The 13,721-nt window shown below is 46.7% G+C and overlaps 1 protein-coding gene across 1 annotated transcript in view; it reads right to left on the reverse strand.

Annotated features, from left to right (window-relative positions):
* The window catches only part of GADL1 (glutamate decarboxylase like 1), a 578,596-nt gene that overhangs the window by 509,352 nt on the left and 55,523 nt on the right, over positions 1 to 13,721 (reverse strand). The gene's annotated exons all lie outside the window — the stretch shown is intronic.

Raw genomic sequence — 13,721 nt, forward strand, 5'->3', positions numbered from 1 at the left:
AATGCTTGATTTCTATCCCCTTCAGCAAATAAGTTGCTCGTCCCGTTTCCATTGCCAAAGGGGTATAGTTCTGACCCGAATGCTGGCTGATCTTCCTTTACGTTAAGAATTAAGTAAACTGAAACAGTGAAAACCCCCTTCTCCCCCAAAATAGGCAAAGGACTCGAATAGACATTTTTCCAAAGAAGACAAGCCAACAAGCATATGAAAAGATGCTCGATCGACATCACTCATTAGAGACGTAAAATCAAAACCACAATGCAATATCACCTCATACCCATCAGGATGGCCACAATCAAAAAAACAAAAAAAGGAAAATAACAAGTGTTGGCAAGAACGCAGAGAAATTGGAACCCATGTGCACTGTTGGCAGAAATGTAAAATGGTGCAGCGTCTATGGAAAACAATATGGAGTTTTCTCAAAAAATTAAAAATGGAACTATTGTATGATCCAGCAATCCTACTTCTGGTACATATCTAAAAGAATTCAAAACAGGATCTTGAAGATATTTGTACAGCCGTGTTCATTGTAGCTTTATTTGCAACATACAAGAGGTAGAAGCAACTCAAATGTCCATTGATGGATGACTAAATAAACACAATGGAATATTATTCATCCTTAAAAAAGGAAGGAAATCTTAACACATGCTACAACTCTATGGGAAGCCCCTCCTCGTGGCCCCAGCTGTCCTGGGTTCCAGGGACACAGCTTGTTCCCCTTGTCCCTTCAGGGCTGGGGAAGGTGTCTCTGGGTGTCTTGGCATCCCTGTGCACCTCCCAGAGTATTTTTCCCAAACTACTTTTCCTTGAAGGACCCTGCCTGGTACTTTTGGCTTCTAGTTTGAAGGGTGGGGTTGGAGGCAAAAAGGAAAGAAATCCATGAAGAAGAATGCAAAGTAGCCAGGCCTGCAAGAGTTTCTGAAGCTCCCAAGCACGGTCAGCATCAGAACTTGCTACCACAACAGGTGCAACCACTGAACATGCTTGAATGATGGGATCCCATACCCAGAAGGAGCCAAAAATCATACCTCCTCTCTCAAGATTATTTCTGTGCTTGAAACATAGAGACAAAAGCAAAACCATTCACACAGCTCCACTGGTCTTCCAGTGTCTGCAGTCCTCGGCAAGACCTCGGAGAGAAGCTCCCAGTAGGGCCACATGTCGGCAAGACTCTCTCTGACCCATGACCGGAGGATGGCCCCTGGAGGTACTAGCAGGGCAGAGGAAGGGAATAAGTCAGCGATGAGCGAGGGGAAGGCAGCTCCGCTCTTGGCAACCACAGTGGGAAAGTTCAACGCTTTTAATCATGGAGTAACTCACCAGAAACTGTTATTTCAACTACTGAGCTTTCAGGCTGGGCTGGAAATTGATTGTATTCTCAGGGATGAGTTCTTGGCAATGTCATAGGAGGAATGTGACTTTTAAAAAAGGTCTTCCCAGGACCCTGGGGTTGTTGCAAGGGTCTCTGAGCAACTCGCAGGGGGAAAGACAGTCGCCAGCTCCTCCATTCCTACTCCCAACCCATCACTCAGACACAGAGGCCTCCTTTCTCTCCAACCCCATCAAAAGATTGACAAGATCCTGAGAAGGACAAGAAATTTCAAGGGGTTTCTGGTAGGAGAAAAGGTAATTTCAGAACATGCAGGGAAGGAGACGGTGTGACCCCAAAAGAAAATCTGAGAAAGGTAATCAAAGAATGGGGAGGAAATCCAAATTGGTAGACAGAAATCGGATGAGCTGTGGAAAGGGACAGGGGGCACTAGTGTTCAAATTGTCCACATAGGTCACGTTTGCTCTGTCTCTGGAAGCCCTAGCCGGCATTTGAAGCAAAGAGGCTGAAAAGGAAGACTGGGGGTGGCTATGTGCTTTGGAATTAAAACAGCATCAGCAGTATTATTAGCTGGACCAAGATGTGTAGAAGCCATCAATCATTCTGCTTCGGGGAATAATTGATTGCCAAAGGGGACCAGACCGGCTGCTTCTCTCTCCCTGAGGTCTGGCCCTGAGTTCAGCACAATTAGCTAAGTGCTTCTAGAAGAGTGGAGAAGCCTGGGAAGGCAGGTGGCTACCTCTTAAGTATGAAAGTGCTGAAGGAAAGAGAAGCTTCAGGAACTCTGCTTTGTACCCAACCCCAAAGCAGGACCAACACTGTCCACTAACACTGCTTGTGACCAGAAGCCCTGACTGAGTAAGCGTGGGCTCTGCTTTTGGCTTTGGCAGGCTGTTGAAACTTACAACCCCTTCTCCAAAGACTGTTCTTGAGGGCAGAAAATAAATATGCAGGATTACAAGAGAAGCCAATGATGTTGAAACACAGTTACCAAAATATTAAAAAAAAAATTTGTGGTGGAGAAGTAATAGTTGTGCATCTTTTTAAAAAAATTCTGGATGACCTTTATTTTATTTTATTTTTGGCTGCATGACTTGTAGGATCTTAGTTACCCAACCAGGGATAGAACCCGGGCCCCCTGCAGTGGACGAGAGGAGTCCTAACCATTGGACAGCCAGGGAAGTCCCAGTGCCTATTTATTAAACATTAAATAAGATCCAGTGGTGGGTGTGAGAACTTAGAGTTATGGGAGTCATGAATATTCTAAGATATCTACAACAACAGCTAGATGATATGAAAATATCTGTACTAGCTAGTGGAACTGTTAATTCTACTGTGAGTTTCCAACCTACATTTATCACTGAATGAAGTGCAAAGTTTCATTTCGATGTTAGTGAAAATAAATAAGTAATATTTCTTCCACCCAAGTTTATAGATCACTGCATTCTCTCCTCATGCCCTGGGTTAAGAACTTCTGCTGTAAGTGGGAATTTAAAATGACAATGACCCTCTACAGTCACTGTGAGTGCTGTAAGAAAGCATGCATTCATCTTCTAATTTAACAGTGCTGTGCACATTCCCCAGACCCTGACCTTACAGGCCCTGAAATCTGGAATGAAGTGACAGGGAATGCATCGTATAGTGACAATAACGCCTGCCTTCCCCAAATCCACCCAGACTAATGGTCGTTCACCCCTTCCCTGCTGCCACACAGAAACCCAGACCACACAGTTTCCTGTCTTCGTTTCCTGAGCTGTACCCCTCTCTATCAGTTTCCCCATTTGGGGGTTTGGAATGGTCACTGAGTCCATGGGACTCTACAATCAGACTGTGGATAATCTGTGGATTTGTGATGGCTTGTCTCTGCAACGTGATCAGATTTGTATTTCAGGATAGTCACTAGGGCTTCAGAATTGAGCCCATGACTCCAGTCCACCTGTTGTGCCCCATCACCACTGTCACCACCCTTGTCCAGGTCACCACCCAGTTGCCTGGACTTCTTAACTGGTTTCCTCACAACCTTTCTTGCCCCCTGGTTGTTATTCTCAGCACAGCAGCCAGAGTGATTTTCTTAAAAGAGTTATCCCACCCTGTCACTCTCTTCCTTAGAATGGTCCAATGGTTTTCCATGTCGCTTAAAATTAGCTTCAATCTCCTTGCCATACTGCAGGGGTTGGCAACCTATGGGTCTCTGGCCAAATCCACCCTGCACTGCTTTTGTGTGGCCCGTGAGTGAAGTCATCTGCAGAAATTTGTTTTCTCTCTTATTACATAAATAATTACATATAAGGACCTTGATTTGGCCTAAAATATTTATTATCTGGCCCTTTATAGAAAAAGTTTGCTAGCTTCTGCCTGCCAGGAAGCTAGAAACCAGCCTAGGCCATTCCAGTTGTTGGTGGGGGGAGGTTAACGCAGAGAATTGGTTGTCCAAGAAGTTGTAAGAGCTAAGGAGGCAAGAGGACACAGTGAGGCAACTCAGAGATGTGGCCACACCCCACAGGGGGAGGACCCAGGGAGGAAGCGATGTGACCAATTGGAGCCCCAGAGCTGGAGGCATCCAGAGGAGCCTAAGGGGATCCAGCTGTGCAAAGGATGCCACCCAAGGCAGGGCAGAGGGTGAGGGAGAAAACCCAGATTCTCACCCACGGTTTCACACCAGTACCTCCCGCTGGCTGAAGCCACCTGGAGGGTTGTTGTCAAGGGGGTCTGGGAGATGTAGTTTCCGGAAATACAAAGCCAAGGGAGAAGAGGAAAGGCCAGGAAACGGGTAGGAGATCTAACAAGCAAATGACCGGCTCCCCTGTAAAATGAGGATGGCACCTGCCTTGCAAATTAGCTATAAGAGCTGAAGATGTCACGTAAGGTGTCTATATCATGCCTGAAAAGGGTAACTAATATTGTTATCATCATTATTACTATTAACTTTTCCCCTGCACTTGGATTCCTACTTTGGGTTATCCAAGCTCAGCATGAAGTTGTGGACAGGAGATAGGACCATAATTGACTTGACTAATCCAGAAATTTTGGGGAATGTGATGAAATTAGACCACATCTGTGGGTCCCAAATACACCATGGAGATAGACCCAGGAACATGCACCAAACCCCTTTCTCCCAGGCGACAAAATTATTTCACACCTCCCATTGCCAGCCAGAGGGCTGGGGAGACCAGGAGTTCGCTATTGCAGAATGCACTCAGAGACACCTCGTGCTAGCGGGGATTTTTTTTCCCTCGAAGTCTGTATGTTGTTAGTAGAAACGCTTTTCTGTCTGTTCATGCACACTTCTTCCTTCCTTAGAACTGTCTACCGTGCCAACCTCTAAAACCACAAGCATAACAGCTCAGTTTAACAAGCTTCCTCTTTGAAATGCCAGCCAGTGAGATCAATGATGGGTGTAACAAGATGAAGAACACTGCTGGTAGGGAAAGTTTTGCCACCTGACATATCATAAGCAGGGATGAAAGGTGCACAGACCAAATATGCATTGCCAGCTCAGGAGGGCCCTCCAAGTGAAGCAGCCAGCTCCTCTGGAGAGGAGATGCCAGCCGTGAGGAGATGCCCAAGCTCTTCTCTAGATGGCCCTCTGCTCTCTGTCCAGCAATGGTGCCGGACGGTGCTACACTTCTCTGCACGCTCTTCCTTATCGACTTGATGCTAAGGATGTAGCCACACATGGAACTAAAGGGAAAGAAGGTCAAACAGAGCTTCCCAGACCCTCCACCCCCTCACTCACAGCCAGGATGGCCCCCTGCCCAGGGGAGACAGGGAGGCCCCCATTCTGCTCCCCAGCACGCCCTGAATCTCATTTTAAGGGCAAGTCATGGCTGGACTGATGGTCCCACTGCTGAAAAGTGCTTCCTAGAAGGAGCCTCTAAATTTCACCAAAATTGCTGGATAAAGAGCCCCTTCCACAATTCAACCCAGTGACTGTCTACGAGAAAAGCTGCTTTAACCGAGCTCTTCTCCCTGCCTCTCACAAGTCCTCCTCTTGCTCTGTCAGTTTCCAGTGAACAGTCTTCAGCAAATGTCTGCTGAGCTCAGGGACCACGGTTTCCCTGTCCACTGAGGTGGCTGAACTAGATGGCTTCCCAAAGTTCTCTAACTCTAATATGACCCTCCCTGATCACCTTGCCTGCGTGTGACGCTTCACTAGCAGATGATTCAAGGAGGAATGGCTCCTTTCAAGCTTCCCTTGAGAAGGATGTGGTCTTGTGAGAGAGACCAGGGACATGCACAGTCTCCCCATTAGAAGGTGTACATGGAGGCATCAAAAGATTTCAGAGGGGCTTCCCTGGTGGCGCAGTGGTTGAGAGTCCGCCTGCCGATGCAGGGGACACGGGTTCGTGCCCCGGTCCGAGAAGATCCCACGTGCCGCGGAGCGGCTGGGCCCTGAGCCACAGCCGCTGAGCCTGCGCGTCCGGAGCCTGTGCTCCGCAACGGGAGAGGCCACAACAGTGAGAGGCCCGCGTACCGCAAAAAAAAGATTTCAAAGGGAGACATCATTCAATCCGCTTGGGGACCAAGAGAATTCAACAGTCCAGCTCTATTTCACTGAGCACTGACTATTTATACACTGGGCTCAATATTAGCTACTCCTACAATAACTAACTCTTACAACTCCAGGAAGTGGGCAGTCTTCTTAGCCTTACTGTGTACATATGGAGACCGAGGTGGGCAAAGGTAAGGAACTTGCCAAAGGCCACTCGACATCAAGTGAATGAGTGTGGATATGGACAAATCTCTCCCACTTCCAAACCTGTGTTTATAACCACTCCAGCATGCAGTAACGGGACTAGCAGCAGACAATTATTGGGCACTTACTGAATACTAGACACTACTTCATGCAGTTAATACACACAGAAATTTACCCTATGGGGAAAGTATTATTTCAATCTCCCTTTTACAAATAAGAAATGGAAGCTCAGTGAAGTTACATAACTTGCCCAAGTTCACACAGGAGTCAGGATTCAAATCTAGACCCTAATGACCACATAATTTTTCCACCCAGGTTAGAAGAAAAAGGAAATAGGTTTTCCTAGTTTGGGTTCTTCCCGAAAACATAACCTGAGACAAGAATGTGGGTGCAGGCAGTTTATTTCTAGGGTGATCCCAGGGGGCAGATGAGGGTTAGATATGGGAAAAGAGAAAGAAGCAAAATAAGGTTCCCGATTAACTGTGGACAGCAAGGGCTCAAGGACACAGGACGTCTGGAGAATCCTCTCAGAAGGAGCTAAAATCACAGGTGACAATATGAGGATGCAAGTCCAGGTCCCAGGTGTGCCTGCCTCTCAGGGGACAGGAGGTGGGAGGGGCCCCTTCAGACAGCAGGCAGCAGGACCAAGACAGGAGCCTGAACACCTGCATCCTGCATGACTCACCAAACACCTATAAAACTCCATCCCTCCCCAGCTGCCTCCACTGCCTGGGGTTTACAGCTCTCCTGTTGAAATGATAGAAACAAACTCTCAGTTGATGGATAAAGTAAACTGGAGTGGAACAGCCCGTGATGCAAGAGACCAGAAGCAGCTTCCCCTTTTCTCTATTCCACCATGAAAAGCCAGTCCTCTGCCCTGGATAGATCTGTCACTGGGCTCTTGGTGGCTGACGGTATGGAACTGAGGCTGAGTGCTTGGACCTTCTCCGTGTACCTGGGCAAGTTATTAACTTCTCTGAACCTTGGTTTGTTTCATCTCTTAAGCAGGACAAAGATACCTGCCCAGCAGAGCAGAGTGGGGATGAGTTACAACACACCCAGCACAGTATACGGTGTATAGGGAGCATTTCATCAAGGATGGCTGTGCATAATATATTTTTGAGTTGTTTCAGTTCACTATCAAAGGGGAGAACTAGAGACAGTTATTTATCATTTAAAGAAAGAGAGTAACATAATACAGAGAGTGCTGGGCTGGCCTGGCAAAAGATTTCATTTCCCTGCTGTATAATCTCAGGTCCGGAACCCTCTCCAAATTTGAGGTTTTCTATCACTACGTGGAGATCATCATGTTTGCCCACCTCAAAATATTGCCCAGGCTCCACGGAGATCCCAGATGTAAGGATGCTCTATAAAGTCTAATGCATATAGAAATGTTGTTGTGATGATATTAATGATAAGGATCCAACCTTCTCCCTCGTCATCATGGGCACAAACACGCTCTGTGGGGCCGCTGGAACCAGAGCAGGCATTTCACCTTAAGGGAAACACCATTGAGGGGAGGGTGTGATTAATAACATTCAGACCATCAGTGTCAAGGACTCAGCTGCTAATTTATTTATGTCTGAGGATGACAACCAGGGAAAGCAATTAGAACTTGGGCATCTGCCCTTTGGGGATCCTGATGGCTGGAGCCGTGGCAGTGGTGCCACAGAAAACTTCACAGCAGTTGCTAACTGCTAACTACTTTCCTCCCAGGTTGGCTCAGGCTCACTGTCTCTAAATACGCTGAACAAGTCATGTCTGTGTCCCAATCTGTCATCTGTTCCCAAATTACATGGCAGGAGTGCTGAAGGGAAAACAGATGTGGGGACAAAGGTGCTGGGGGTAAGGAGTCTAGTTTCAGAGTTCTTTACTGCTGTCAATTAATGGATCCTGGCAACAACCCGGAAAGTGGGTCAATATTATTATCCCTGCTTCGTGGATGAGAAAACAGGCTTCAGAAGAATGGCTCACTCAAGGCTAAGTCACCAATCAGAAGAGTTGATGCAGCACTAGATGGAAGAGTTCCTGACTCCAAGTCCTTGGCCAAGTGTGTGCATCCTTAGTGAGCAGAAGGTGATGAAGAAACGAGGTAGGCTCACTGCACCCTAAAATGATGCATAAACACCCCCAGCATGCAGTGGCACGTGCTAGGTCCAACTCAGATCCTAAAGCTGGAAGAGCTTTTTTTTTTTTTTTTTAATTTTTTAAAAATTTGGGGCTTCCCTGGTGGTGCAGTGGTTGAGAGTCCACCTGCCGATGCAGGGGACACAGGTTCGTGCCCCGTTCTGGGAAGATCCCACATGCCGCGGAGTGGCTGGGCCCGTGAGCCATGGCCGCTGAGCCTGCGCGTCCGGAGCCTGTGCTCCGCAACGTTAGAGGGCACAACAGTGAGAGGCCCGTGTACCGCACAAAAAAAAATTAATTTATTTTTATTTTTGGCTGCGTTGGGTCTTCGTTGCTGCGCATGGGCTTTCTCTAGTTGTAGTGAGCGGGGGCTACTCTTCGTTGCAGCAAATGGGCTTGTCATTACGGTGGCTTCTCTTGTTGCAGAGCACGGGCTCTAGGCGCGCGGTCTTCGGTAGTTGTGGCACACGGGCTCAGTAGTTGTGGCTCACGGGCTTAGCTGCATGTGGGATCTTCCTGGACCAGGGCTCGAACCCATGTCCCCTGCATTGGCAGGCGGATTCTTAACCACTGTGCCACCAGGGAAGTCCAAAGCTGGAAGAGTTTTTAAGCACAGTTCCTAAAACCTCAATAATCCAAGAAAATACCTTTGGATGCACCTTGCTTGTAAGGAAGATGAAGAGGTAGGTCGGTCTTCATAGTGGACACTGTTTGGGCTGCCCAACATCTGAATACCCTTCTTGCCCGGAGGCAAAGAGAGGTTTGCAGGCCTCCCTCCCCTTCTCCACCTCCCCAGCTTACTGTAACCCTATAGAAGATGAATTAGGGCCAGTGTGTAGTACAGGGAGGGCAAAGCTGGGGGTTGGGATCACTGGCTCCACAGAGATGCCTGGTGGCCGCAGGTCTCATGAGACTGTTCCCATGGCAAGTCCTTGCTGGGCTTCACCTCCCTGTTCTCCCCAAAGCCTGTGCTCCAGTTTTCCAATCAATTCCAATAAAGTCTTCCTGCCGGAACTTAACTGGACCCTCTTTCTGTTATTTGCAACCCTGACTATAGTTTCTCAACTAGAAATGTAAGTACTTGCCAAGGAGGATGAAAACTGACAGCTGCAGATCCCATACATTGCTGGTGGGAGGGTGAATGGGCAAAAACCCCAGGGAGGGCAACTTGGCAAAGCTGTCATTGACCCTTTGACCCAGATCTCCGCCTTGGGGAATTTATCCGATGCATATGCTTGCACAATTGCAAAGGTACTTACAAAGTTGCTTTGCACTTGTGTACCTGTATGCAAGATTATTCACTGTAGTGGTGTTTCTAATAGCAAAATATCTGAAAGGATCCAAAGGTCCGTTAATAGAGGACTTATTAGATACATTATGGTATATACAGATGATAGAAAGCTGCCCAGCTCTCTCTTTTTAATGAGATATTTTCTATGTGTTGATATGAAAAATCCCCCTAATAAACCAGTAAGTTAAAAAAAATAAAAAGATTCAGAACAGTGTGTATAATATCATACCTTTATAAAAATAAGGGAAAAAAATAAGAATTTGTATTTGTTCCTGCTTCGATACACATAAGGAAACTCTAGCCAGGATACAACAGAAACTAAAACCAGTAGTTTCCTATTGGGAGGGGAGGGAGGGATGCAAATAAGAAAACAAAATGAGGGGAGTGAACATTTTTCACTGGGTTTCTTTTTGTCATTTTAGGTTTTTGAATCATGTCGATAGGCACCTATTCAAAAGATTACATTTTTAAAAGGCCACCTCAGAGAGTGAAAATCAGCAGAAATGTGATTCATTTGACCGTCCCTGCCTTCACACCAATTCACCCTCTCCCTCAGCGTGTGGGCAGGCCACACTGGTGAATGGTGCCCATGGGATTGTCAGATTCCAGGGTACTCAGGAGGCTGTGTCTGAGACTTTTCATTGGAGGATGGCTTATCCATCATAAGAATAGAATCAGGTCCAGACTATTGAGGTTAAAAGACAAAATAGGTTGCTGAAAACCAAGAAGATGGTTTCTAGTACAAGAGAAAAGGAAGGTTCGTAGCATCTTTTTTTTTTTGGTTGCATTGGGTCTTTGTTGCTGTACATGGCTTTCTGTCGTTGCAGCGAGCGGGGGCTACTCTTCGTTGCGGTGCGCGGGTTTCTCATTGTCGTGGCTTCTCTTGCTGTGGAGCTCAGGCTCTAGGTGTGCGGGCTTCAGTAGTTGGGGCTCACAGGCTCTAGAGCGCAGGCTCAGTAGTTGTGGTGCACAGGCTTAGTTGCTCCGCCGCATGTGGGATCTTCCTGGACCAGGGCTTGAACCCGCATCCCCTGCATTGGCAGGTGGATTCTTAACCACTGCGCCACCAGGGAAGCCCCACAGCATCTTCTGATTTGTGGAATACAAAGAAATTACATTTCAGAGATGTGTATGCTCTTAAGAAGAGTGTCTCCATGTCATACAATTCACTGTTGCCTGCTGTCAAGAGATGCCCACCCCGCTCAGAAACAGGAAAATAGCCCATTTGACATGAGCTATTGGGAAATACGGGGTCCTGGCAAATTATCGGCATCAGTGAAGTATGTCTGGTGTGATTATTTTGCAAATACTACCTAATAAAGGGGTTTGAGCTTTCTCTCCTGCAGGTCCACTGATCAAACTCAAACGAAGGTCCGCAAGATAAAATGTACTTACTTATCTTCTAAGCCATCTACTTGAAAATCAATAATATTTCAAATTTAATGATTTGTAAGACAAGTAAATTAGAGTTCGGAGTAAGCAATATTGATTAGATGATTCTGTCAACTGGAAGCCATAACTTTCCTCTGTAATTAAGTATTCCATACAGGGTACGATGCACTCAACACTGGTTCCTTTCGTAAGGAAATCAGAAGTCTGGCCATTCCTGTAATGAGAGCATCTCCATAGCTAGCTGCCTGTCCATGCCCTGCCAGGTACGGCCCTGCCCTTTTCCCTAGCAGCAGCAGTCTTCAGTGACAAGTGGCTTTCCCAAGCACTAATCACCCCTCTAGTCACAGAGCTTCAGCGAATTTGAACATCAACATGAAGAACGGCAACTAAAAAAAAAGTTTAAAAATAAAAATCATTGTGGAAGAAACTGCCTTCAGTAAAAGAGCATCTGTGGAATGATGTGTAACTGTGAAAAGTTCTTTCAAGCTCCCCTAGCAGTTTGCATTTCACAGAAGCCTAGGGATGGGCTAAGTCGATTTCTCAACAAATTTACTACAGAAGGGACCAAAGGACAGAACTTAAAACATCTATTGTCACCTTTCAACATCAAACTTCCTACCTGTCAACACTAAATCACCTCGCCTACATCAATCTTTCCTGCCCCTTTTGAAGGGAACCTCATTTTTTAGATCGGAGTGATGGTGGCTTTTTAATTAATTAATTACATTAATGTTAGATGGAATCTCTGACCTTGTAGGAGTCCTGAATCTTTGGAGGAAAGTGCCCCCCAGCCCATTTGGCTCATGAAGAAAAATTCAGAGATTGCATGAGAAATTCAGCCACTAGGCAAAGGCCCTGCTGGTTTAAATAGGAAAAACATAAAAGCGAGCAGTGCTCTCTAGGTTCTGTTACTGAGAGGCACGGACCATGGTGTTGTGTGGGCATCACCTGGGGGCTTGTCAGAGATGCAAGCTTTCCAGCCCCTCCCCCAGAACATCAGAATCCAAATCTGCTTTGCAGTAAGATTCCCAGGTGATTTTTTTTTTTTTTTTTTTTTTTGCAGTACACGGGCCTCTCACTGTTGTGGCCTCTCCCGTTGCAAAGCACAGGCTCCGGATGCGCAGGCTCAGCGGCCATGGCTCACGGGCCCAGCCGCTGCGCGGCATGTGGGATCTTCCCAAACCGGGACAGGAACCCGTGTCCCCTGCATCAGCAGGCGGACTCTCAACCACTGCGCCACCAGGGAAGCCCTCCCAGGTGATTTTTGTACTCATTCGAGTTTGTGTAGTGCACCTAGGTTTGCACTGTGGCTCTGCTCTTACTAATTTTCTGATCTTAGCCAAGTTACTCAGCCTCATGTATTTCAGTGTGCCTGGCACGTAATAAGCATATATATATATATTTATATATATATATGCAATAATCTTGGGTGGCAAAAGCAGAGGAGCAGAAGAGAAAGAAAAGAGGTCTGGAGATTGGTGAGAGAGAGAAGCATCTTATGCTATGGTATCTGAAACTCCAGCAGCAGGGGTCTTATTCAAGAATAGAGAAATCCAATATTGTTGGTATTGTCTATCCCATGACAAATCTCTACTTAAAGCAACCACACAGGGCTTCCCTGGTGGCGCAGTGGTTGAGAGTCCACCTGCCAATGCAGGGGACACGGGTCCGTGCCCCAGTCTGGGAAAATCCCACATGCCGCGGAGCGGCTGTGCCCGTGAGCCATGGCCGCTGAGCCTGCGCGTCCGGAGCCTGTGCTCCGCAACGGGAGAGGCCACAGCAGTGAGAGGCCCACGTACCGCAAAAAAAAAAAAAAAAAAAAAGTAAAGCCACCACACAGTTCATATGGGGGATATCTGGGGGAATATGGAGAGAAAGATACTCAAGGAGAAAGAGCCATTGACTCTCATTTGGATAGACACTGATAGAGAAGAAGAATAAAGGCAGAGAATAAGGATTCAGGAAAAGCCAGAAATAGGAATCAAAGATGACCAGGAGAAATCCAATGCCATTGGAAGTGGTAGAAATCTTGGGGAGAGCATGGACTTCCTAAACCATGAGAAATAAGGATGTGGGTCCATTTTCTCTAGAGCCTCAGGGCAAAGGTGAACTCAACTGATTTCAGGGTGCACATGACATGGCCACCTGGGCAGATTCTCAGTACATGGTGAGGTTATAATTAGGCCTGACATGCTGGCATCTCAACTCCAACCACACACCTGCTCTTCCCCTGCATTGGAGCCTTCGATACAGAAACCCCACCAACAATGAAGAAATTTTAGAGAAGCCATGTGGCAGTCTGATACTCACCAGGTTTGCAAACAGACCTCTTGCCTTTGAAGTTTTCCAGGTTTTGTATTAGCAAAAAAGCCTCATCTCGTGGATCTTCAAGAGCATTGCTAAAATTTATAAGGAGAAACATGGCCTCTATCTAACATGCTTCTATGAAGACCCCAAATTTTCAGAATCCTAATATGTGTGACCCATGAGTCAAGGGGATGGAGAGGAATGCAGGCCAAGGGGGAGCCTGGAGGCGTTAGCTCGAGGCTCACGTTGTTGACCCACATTTATTCCTTCCTCCTGCCTGTTTCAGGATTCCACAGTGATGTCAGGCAGGAGAAACTTGAGAGAACGCAAATTAAATCAAGTGATGGTGCATCACACAACATTTAGGAGTGCACAGATTTTCTCCTTCACAGATGGCCTCTTAGAGGCATGATGGCTATTTAGCACATGGAGTGAAATCATTTACAAAGAACCAGCATCATCCAATGCACAGCTTTCTGGCCCCCAGGAAAACCTTTTAAGATTTCAAGGCTTAAAATGAAGGAAAACTTCTTCTTGAGAGGGACCATCAAAGTCCATTCGTCCCATTAAATACCCTT

Source organism: Monodon monoceros, unplaced genomic scaffold (assembly GCF_005190385.1).
Source record: "Monodon monoceros isolate NGI ecotype Baffin Bay Population unplaced genomic scaffold, NGI_Narwhal_1 Super_Scaffold_3, whole genome shotgun sequence".
NCBI classification, from domain to species: domain Eukaryota; kingdom Metazoa; phylum Chordata; class Mammalia; order Artiodactyla; family Monodontidae; genus Monodon; species Monodon monoceros.